Source organism: Mus caroli, chromosome 3 (assembly GCF_900094665.2).
Source record: "Mus caroli chromosome 3, CAROLI_EIJ_v1.1, whole genome shotgun sequence".
In the NCBI taxonomy this organism is placed as follows: domain Eukaryota; kingdom Metazoa; phylum Chordata; class Mammalia; order Rodentia; family Muridae; genus Mus; species Mus caroli.
Window position 1 is genome coordinate 96,334,571 of NC_034572.1, and position 9,176 is coordinate 96,343,746.

The following is a 9,176-nucleotide window of genomic DNA, read 5'->3' on the forward strand; positions in this document are numbered from 1 at the left end:
CCCCTATCCCCTTCCCTTCCCTTGCCTTCCCTTCCCATGGTAAACCTCCCTTTTATACTAGGCCTGTTGCATAGCATGATTTCTCAGGGGGACACCCTTGGCATGGGCTGGCCAGGTATTTCCTTACTCCAGCTGTATTATACCACATTTATATTTCATAACAGTTCCAGAATATGTATGGAACATTGTACAAATTCCCAGCATCCAACAAGGCAAGTGTACAACAGACAGAATTCTGTGAGAAATAACCCGACTTGTAAAAAAGATGGAGAACAGGAATCCCAAGAAGGGAAAGTACAGCCATCGAAACCAGCCTAGACTGACAGAGAAGATGAGACTGGTAGAAACGCATTAAAGTGGTCCTTCAGGTGCATTTGTGAGTGTTCAGAACACTATAGGGAAGATTAGACAGGGCAAATAAAGCCCTGGGAGGCATAAGTGTGCGAAGCTGAGCTTCTAGAGAGCCAAAGGAAGATGCTCCATTTACCTTTTGTTTTTCATCTCTCCCTTCTTGTTTCATTATAGATAATCCCCGTTGCTTAGTCTCCAAACCTTCTGCAGTGTAGTATCTTCTGTTCATCCCATGTAGCAAATGTCTTCTTTCTGAAGTCTTCATTTTATTAAGAAAGATTGAAAAAAAATGTTTCTGTGTCTGTGTTTCTGAAGATGCCTGCCATATTTTCACAGATACCCTCAGAGGCCAGAAGAGGGCATCAGATCCCCCGGAGCTGGGGTTATAGGAGGTTGTGAGCCACTGCATCTGACAGAAATCCAACTCACAACCTCTGGAAGAAACCAAACCTGCAGAGCAGATTATCCCTCCAGCCATAGGAAAAAAGTATTCTTTCCGTTTAAACACAAGATGTCTTCCAAGGGTTGAGCACTCTCCCTAGCTGGGGACGATATTCTCAGAGGTTCTGGGGACTGTTTGGAGCATGGGTGGGTAGGTGGAGGAAGTTGGTTTGAAGATTATGCCATTCCCCAGTCCCTTCATTGCTCTTTGCTTCCTTCCTGCCCCCTCTCCCTCTGCTTGTCCCTGTCACCATGAGTTTTTGTAGCATTACAGGGCCAGGAACAACAGAGCCAAGAGCTATGACTGAACTCTCTGAAACTAAGTAAAAATTAACTGTCCTTTCTTTAAGTCATTCTCTTGGGTGTTTGTGTAACAGTTTTACAAAAGTAAATGATACAGTTGTTGTTGTTGCTTTAAGATTTATTTACTTATTTTATGTATGAGTTCTCTATCTGCATGTATGCCTGTATGCCAGAAGAGTGCTCTTAGCCTCTGAACCATCTCTCTAGCCACTTGATACAGTTTTAATTTGTAATTCAATACAATGTGTCCATCTCTAACTTGCAAGCATTAAGGTGAGGAGCTGGGGGTGTGACCCAGTTGGTAGATGCTGCCTTAGCATGTAGGAAGCCCTAGGGTTGATCTCAAACACTGCATCATGCTGGGTATGGTGCTGCAGCCCTGTATTCTCATCCAGAAGATGGGGGCATCAGAAGTCAGGGCCATCCTTGGCTGTGTAGCTATGTAGTGAATTTGAGGTCAACCTGAGCTACATGAAACTCTGTCTCAAAACAAACAAACAAACAAACAAACAAAACAAGCATACAAACCAAAACCCTAAGGCTTAACAAAAGTTTTCAGGCCTATGAAATCTGAAAGAATTCACGTCACAGAAGTTTATTACACAGTCTGAACAATTAAATTCACTAATCTTTTCTCACGTAGCAGCTAATCTGTTCCCATGCCCACTGAGTACACTCGCTCATTTTAAACACTCTTCTCCTTAAAGTTTATTTCTACTTAAAGTTTTGTAAATGTTGATTTTGTTAAAATACGCATTTTAATGTTCTTATCAGCTACGCTTAAGGTCCTTAGTGATTCTTTTTCATTTTTTAAAGTGATTAATCCATTCTTTTCACTTGGATTTTTTTTTTTTTCTGCTTCTTAGGCTGCTTAGTGATTTTTTTTTCTTTTGGTTGTTAAACTTTGGGCACATTATCTTGTATGTGCCAGATATATTTTGCAATTCTATGAATACTGTTAAGCAGGGCTGGAGAAATGGTTCAGGGGTTATGAGCAGTTGTTGCCCTTTCAGGGTACCAGGTTGTTTCCAGCACCCACATGATGGCTCACAGCCATTCTTAATTCCAGGTCTAGGTAATCTGACGCCCTTCTGACCTCCATGGACATCAGGTGTGCACATTGTACATAGACAAACATATAGGCAAAACACCCATACCATAAAAGGAAAATAAATATCTAAAAACCAATCAGTTCAAAATGCTATGCAGTTTGTGTGTGTGTGTGTGTGTGTGTGAGGGAGGGAGAGAGAGAGAGAGAGAGAGAATTAAAGTGTTGTCTCGGACACCACTAAGACCATTTGATCCCTTAGGGCTTGTTCTGAAGTGTGTGTGTGTGTGTGTGTGTGTGTGTGTGAGAGAGAGAGAGAGAGAGAGAGAGAGAGAGAGAGAGAATTAAAGTGTTGTCTTGGACACCACTAAGACCATTTGATCCCTTAGGGCTTGTTTTGAAGCATGCTTATTAGTTACTTAGTGCCCGCACTATCAGACAGAAACAATTGAAGGGAGAAGGATTTGATTTGGTTCCTCATGCTGTCCTGGTCCTTTGTGCTTGAACATAATGTCCTGGCAGTGGGCAGCTTAGACAGAAGGCAACTGCTGACATCACAACAGACAGGAAGCAGCAAACTGACGGGATGGAGGGCTCTGCTACACCTTTCAAAGTCCCATTGCTAGAGACCCCACTTCCTAAAATTTCCACAACCTCTCAAAGTAGTGAGGGGGCCGAGGAACAAGCATTCAAAGCATGAGCCTCTGGGTGCGGGCAGTGGGAGGTGTGGAAGAGTGTGGGGGAGAGTGGGAGGTGTGGAAGAATGTGGGGGAGAGTGGGAGGTGTGGAGGAGTGTGGGGAGGAGTGGGAAGGGTGGGGAAAGGGGGTTCAGATTCAAGCATATAATGAAGTGGAGAACAGAGCCCTGGTTTCCATCCTTGCATGGCTTTCTGAGGTGTTCTGTCCTGGTTCTTTGTGCCAGCAGAAAGTCTCTCATGGAGGCAGTGAGCCTGGGCAAGCCTAAATCTTACCATATTTGCTTCCTGTCTCTCAGGGAACACTGTCCTCAGTTGCCTACTACTCAGTATCATGAAAAAAAAAATCTTGATTATTTTGTATTACCTATGGGCTCAGGGAGCTGGAAAAATCTGTTCACTGTCAACTCATCTTGCTTAAAGCAGAGGTTCTAGACCAATTATATTTAATTTAATTATTTTTAGTTTATTATAAATTATATTCAATTTAATATGTGATAGGCTTTATGTTTTCCACATTGCTGTTATTTTCTCCTGGCTTTATTCTTTTCTCTGCCTCCACTTGTATTATTTATTTGTGATTAATTTTATATGCAATGGTGCTTGACTTACCTTAATTTTCTTCAGTGCTTGTCCTTAGATTGGCCATCTGTATGTATGTTATTGTTGTGGAATGTTTTCGTGCACTGTGGACTTCAGTGCTGACTTCTGAGCTCAGCGATCTGGGTATTGTCATTATTATGAATCGTTTCCTGACTCAGTGGTTTGCTCCCCATTATTTTCTGATTGGTCAATAAAGAGCTGTTCAGGCCATAGCTGGGCAGGAGAGGAAAAGGTGGAATTTCTGTGCCCTGAGAGAGAAAGAGAGAGTCTCAGGTGAGCTGAGGAGTCCCCATGAGGACACAGATGAAGAAGGAGGCCAGTGAGAAACCAAGATGGCAGGCAACAGACACACAGCTGGGAAGTAGACCAGGCCAACATAGTCTGGTTAGAACTGCTCAGAACCTGCCCAGATTAGTGCCAGAAGCTTGGAATACATATGCCAAGTATATAATACATATACCAAGTATATAATACATATACCAAGTATATAATACATATGCCAAGTATATAATACATATACCAAGTATATAATACATATACCAAGTATATAATACATATGCCATTATTTTAGAGCAAAGGCGGGGGTAGAAAAGCCCGAAACTTTACATTAGAAAAGCCCCATACTTTTACATGTTATTTTTGACACTTAATCTTATTTTTTTATGAACAGTAAAATGTACTGCCTTTGCATTTGTCATTGGCTAATCAGTTGTCTCACAATACAATCCAGGATAAGTAAAACTCTTCATTTTGTATTACCTTATTGTCCACTGTGCATATGTTCTTCCATGACTTATTCAGATTCCCTTTGCTGTTTTTTTTCACTCAAAGAACTTAAATTTTAATATTTCTTATTAATCAGATCTGCTCCAATTTAGTTTGCACAGATTTTATCTATCTGAAACAGTCATAAGTTTGCCTCCATTTTTTTAGATGTATGTTTTCCTGAGTATAGAAATTTAGATAGATGGTCTTTTCCACCCCTAGTTCTTTAAGGATAACATTTGATTTCTCCGAGTTGTGTTGTGTCAGGCAAGAGTGTTGTACTGTGGTGTTTGAATAGACATGTTCATGTTTTCTCTGGCTGGCTCTGAGGACACCATCCTTTATTTGGGTATTAGCAGTTTGGCGATCATATATCTAGGTTTTGTTTGTTTGTTTTGTTGTTGCTTTTGTATGTGTACTGTTGGGTTCTCAGTAACTCTGAGGTCCCCAGCCTCATGTCTTTCATCATTTAAGAAAGACCTTACATGTCTTCAGATGCTCATTTTATTGTGACCTTTCTCTCTAGTCACCATAGTTACGTGTATCTTAACCCATTTGATACTGTCCCATAGCTTTGAATACTTTGATCTTACACCAATTTTTCTCTTTGCATTTTAGTTTGAATCCTGCCTGTGGACTCAGATTCACTGTAGTTGACATTTTTTCTCAGCTGTGTTTTCTTCACCCCTCTGTTGGAGAAAAGGTTCCTATCTGATGTCGTAGTTTTAATATTTAGCAGAGATGCATCCTTTCTCCCCCTCTGTCCTTTACACACTCATACTTTATTTTCGGGCTGCAACGGGCTATCTTAAAGTTTCTCTACATTAAAGTTTTGCTACATTAAAGTTTCTCTCTGATAGCTCAAATGTATGAACAATATTTGATCATGATTTCTATGTAACTCATCATCTATTTACAATAGGTTGTTTCCTCTCACCAAAACAATTTTTTTGCCTCAGTTTTTAAAAATCAAACTGGAAGAATAACAGAGGCTGGGGTAAACAGCATTCATACTTTATAAGGCTTCTTAGGTCTGTGTGGAAGTCTGTCACGTACTCACTTATCAGTGCATTGAGTGTGGTGAGGCAGAACACCCTCACAGATAAGGTACTCACAGAAAAATAACCAAGAATCGTAGACACCTCAGATCCAGGACAGGTCAGTCCTCTGAGGCTCAGAAAACCTATTCAGGGCAGGTGGAGTCTCAGCTACTTTCACCCTGCTTTGCATTCACAGCAGAGGAGCCCCCAAGGACCATGTGACCATCGCTCCGAGCTTCACTGTGCTGAGGTCCAGAACATGGGTCGAGCTCCAGAGTTGCTCAGCATCCTGTTCTGTGAGCCATGAGGACAAAGCCCGGCTTCTCTTGCCTTCCTCGGCCCCTGCCCCCACGTCTGCTTTTCTTCAGAATGCCTTAGTCTTGACACATTTTAACCTGAGAATTGAAGGGACCTGCAAGGTCTAAGTGTTTGCCAGTCATGTGGGGCTTGGAAATGCACACATCTGTGTTCCTGTCAGGTCAGCGGCAGTGCCATGGAGCTGGAGTGCTGCTCAGTTAGGGCTACAGTAGGGCAGGAAGTGATCCCTATTGTCCTGCTGCAGCATCCAGGAAGCATATTTCTCAGGGCTCTGGGTGGGAAGCAGCTTAACTGGCATTCTTGCATTTCTCATTGTGGCGGCTAAGCTGTTTTGTCCCTAGCAGTATCCTCAGATCTGTGGCCTCTCTCCAGCCACAGTCTCTTCTCTGTACTGGGGTAAGATTCTGGAGCCAAAGGGAGGAGAGTTTTGTTTTTGTTCTTCCTTCATGGAAGTGGCCCCAAAGAGGGCTTTCTACTGTTTAAAAAAAGGGGGGGGGGCTTTCTTTCTCCTCTTCTACAAGGAGCCCAGACCTAGAAGGTTCACTGTCTCTTGTATCGTGGCTTACAGCTTTGATCCATAGCAGGAAAGGACACAAGGGCATTGGCAGGCTTTGTGCCCATCCCCACCAGCATCCTTCACTTTCTCTCCCTCTCTGTCTGTGTCATCATTTGAATGTGAAATGCCTCCCACAGACTCATGTGTCTGAACACTTGGTCCACACCCGTGCCACTGTTTTTGGAGATTGTGGAACCGTTTGAATATGGCCATCAGCTGGCTAACTTAGGGTCATAGGGGAACAGCTTGATAGGTGGGAACAAAGTCTAGCCTGAGCCAAAGATGTGAGCAGCTGCCTCAAATCCCTGCTGTCATGGACAGGAACTGGTCCCACCATTCCTTTGCCACAAGGATGGACTGTTTAGTCTTAAATCCATTCTGTCATAACGATAGAAGTAACCAATACAGTGAGGTCCCCACACCCCTATCTTTGAGGTCTATGAAGAAAAGCTTGCCACAGAAGACAGCTAGGTATCTACAACTCCCAGCCATTGCATGCGAACATGCCTGCTCACCCTCAGCCTTTAAGGAGTTAACTTTTTGCGTGATCCAGCTTTGCTTGTTTGGTGGCCTTGTCGTTCTCTCATACTCCATGGGAAGAGATGTTGCATGTGTGTCCAGCCCTGCCTCTGAAGCCTTGTCCCTCTCTGGAATTTGGTTTATTTGAGAGCTTTGTGGCTGCAGCTTTCCCAGACCCTCCATAAAATTTTATCCATCGTTTTCTCACTGTTAGATGGGAACAACATTCTTTCTAGCTTTCTTCCCCTTGGGTGGCTGGATTCTCTTTGATAGGAAGACACAAATTTCCTATTTCACAGGTGGGGAACAAAAGTCTCAGAGGTTACACTCCTTCTTGGGCTGGTGATGAAAACTGGACTCTCAGTCCTCAGGAACCCTGCCGGATGGTGGTGGGATTGGGTGTGGGGTGTGGGAGACAGAGGTGGCTGTAAGGTGAGTTGAAGGATTGTAGGTTTTAGGGGTGAGTGGTGAGGACTTGTATCTCTCAGAGCATCAATGCTGCCATCAGCCACCCTCAAGCCTGCCTGGGAAGCTTTCTGGCACATCCCACCATTCAGGAAGAAGGACCTGGGAGAAAACCTGCTGCAGCTCCACACTGGGTCAGAACTGAGGCCGCCCCGTTCACCCTCAGTTGCTCTCTGCCCTGTGTGTGGCCAGCACTCCCAAGCTCACTCCCCAAGCAGCAACAGCACACCTGTCTAATCTAGGGATTTCTCCAACACACAGTTTCCAAACTGTGGCTCTCCACATAACCGCTGTCTTGTGCAACTTTACTTGTCTGAAGCTGAGCCCAGGTAGAGAGTGCACGCACTGTCTAGTAAAATCTTAGCAAGTGTGTGTCAGGGGCGTGGGGTGAAGGATGAGCTGTGGCCTGGGTGGCATGCTCAGCACACGTAGGGAGAACGTAGAGGATGCTCGTGTGTCCGGACCCTGGTCTACACCTGTGCCATTGGTTTTGGAGATCGTGGAGGGACTGAGATCTTATGAAGGTGTTAGATCAGCCCCCATCCTTCAGTGGGGCTAAGGCTCAGGTGTGGTAGGAAATATTTAATCTCGATCACTGGTTTCTACCTTGCCTAAGACCACTTAGTTCCCAGATAAAAAACACAAAGCCTTTATATTTATAATCAGCCTAAAAGCACTAGAGCTGGGCAGATATCAGCCCTCCAAGCAAGCTATTAGTGTCTACTTCCCTAGCTAGTACCCGGAGTTATAACTTGCTATATGTATCTGGGTAGCTCTTAACTCCAATTGGCCTACCCCATGGTGTCTTCTCCTCTCTGCACCTTCTCTCTCTCTCCCTCATGGTCCTCTTTAGACCTCAAGCCTGGGAACTATTCGAAAACCCCTCCTACCTCTCTTCTGTCCAGCTACAGGCTGCCAGCATCTTTATTCAATCAATAGTTTTAAATGAAGGAGCAAGGTCACATAGTATCACTTGATGTATGTGAGGATTTTCCTGTTCCAGAGGTAATGAGGTCCGGTATTTAGCATTAAAATACATAGCAACAGACCAATCCACAGCACTCAGATAAGCCTGTCTTAACAAAGGGAAGAATTAGCCAGTAGGGTCATAATGCCAGCACATGCTGAGACACCATATTGCATAGCATTAGCCCAGATATCCTCATTTGACCACTATAGCTGCCGTCACAAGGTCTGCAGTACAGAGTCTTGACTAGTCACCAAGTGAGTATGCCACAGAAAAGAATTTGAACCCATGTGCTCCAGGGACAGACACATCCATCCTCTTCAAAATGCCCAAGTCACCTTTTATATGGTGGTATCAGACAGGAATGCTCTTCCAGGCTAACTATACAAAGGGAGCCTGGTGAGGGGCCCCGTGCTACAGAGTGAGTCAAGGGAAGGTGAGGGTACCTGTGTGGTATGGCTTGACAGGGTTTGGTTTGAAGAAGATCTCATACAGGAATGGATGAAATATGTTGCCAAGAGTCCAATATTAATGTATTTTGTGCACCGTGTCATTTTAAAATTCATTTTCTAAAACATTTCATTATTAATTAGTTAAGAAGGGGTCAGAGGGGTATCAGATCCCCTGGTGCTGGAATTTTGTAGGCAGCTGTGAACCGTTTGATGTGGGAGTTGGAAATTTGTCTCATCACTTGGAAAAAAGCAAAGGATGCTCCTCAGCCACCGTGAGGTGAAGGGAAATAACGAAAATGGAGTACCCCTTGCAACGTCCACTGCACGAATCGTGCAGAAAAATGTCTATAGAGAAACTATGAAGTGTGACTTTGTTGGGGGTGGGGGGCTTCATCAAAAAAAAAAACAAAAACAAAAACAAAGGTTTCACTGTCATAGATTTCACATGCTGGAGCAGGAAGTAAACAAATAACTACACATCATCAGAAGAGACGTGCTTGGGAGAACAGTGAGGGGAGAGAGAGTACTGAAGAAGAGCTCCTAATGCAAGCTTCTGGCACACGAGAGAGAGAGAGAGAGAGAGAGAGAGAGAGAGAGAGAGAGACAGAGAGATACATTGAGAGGAGGGGGCGGGGGGAGACGGGGTGAGAAGG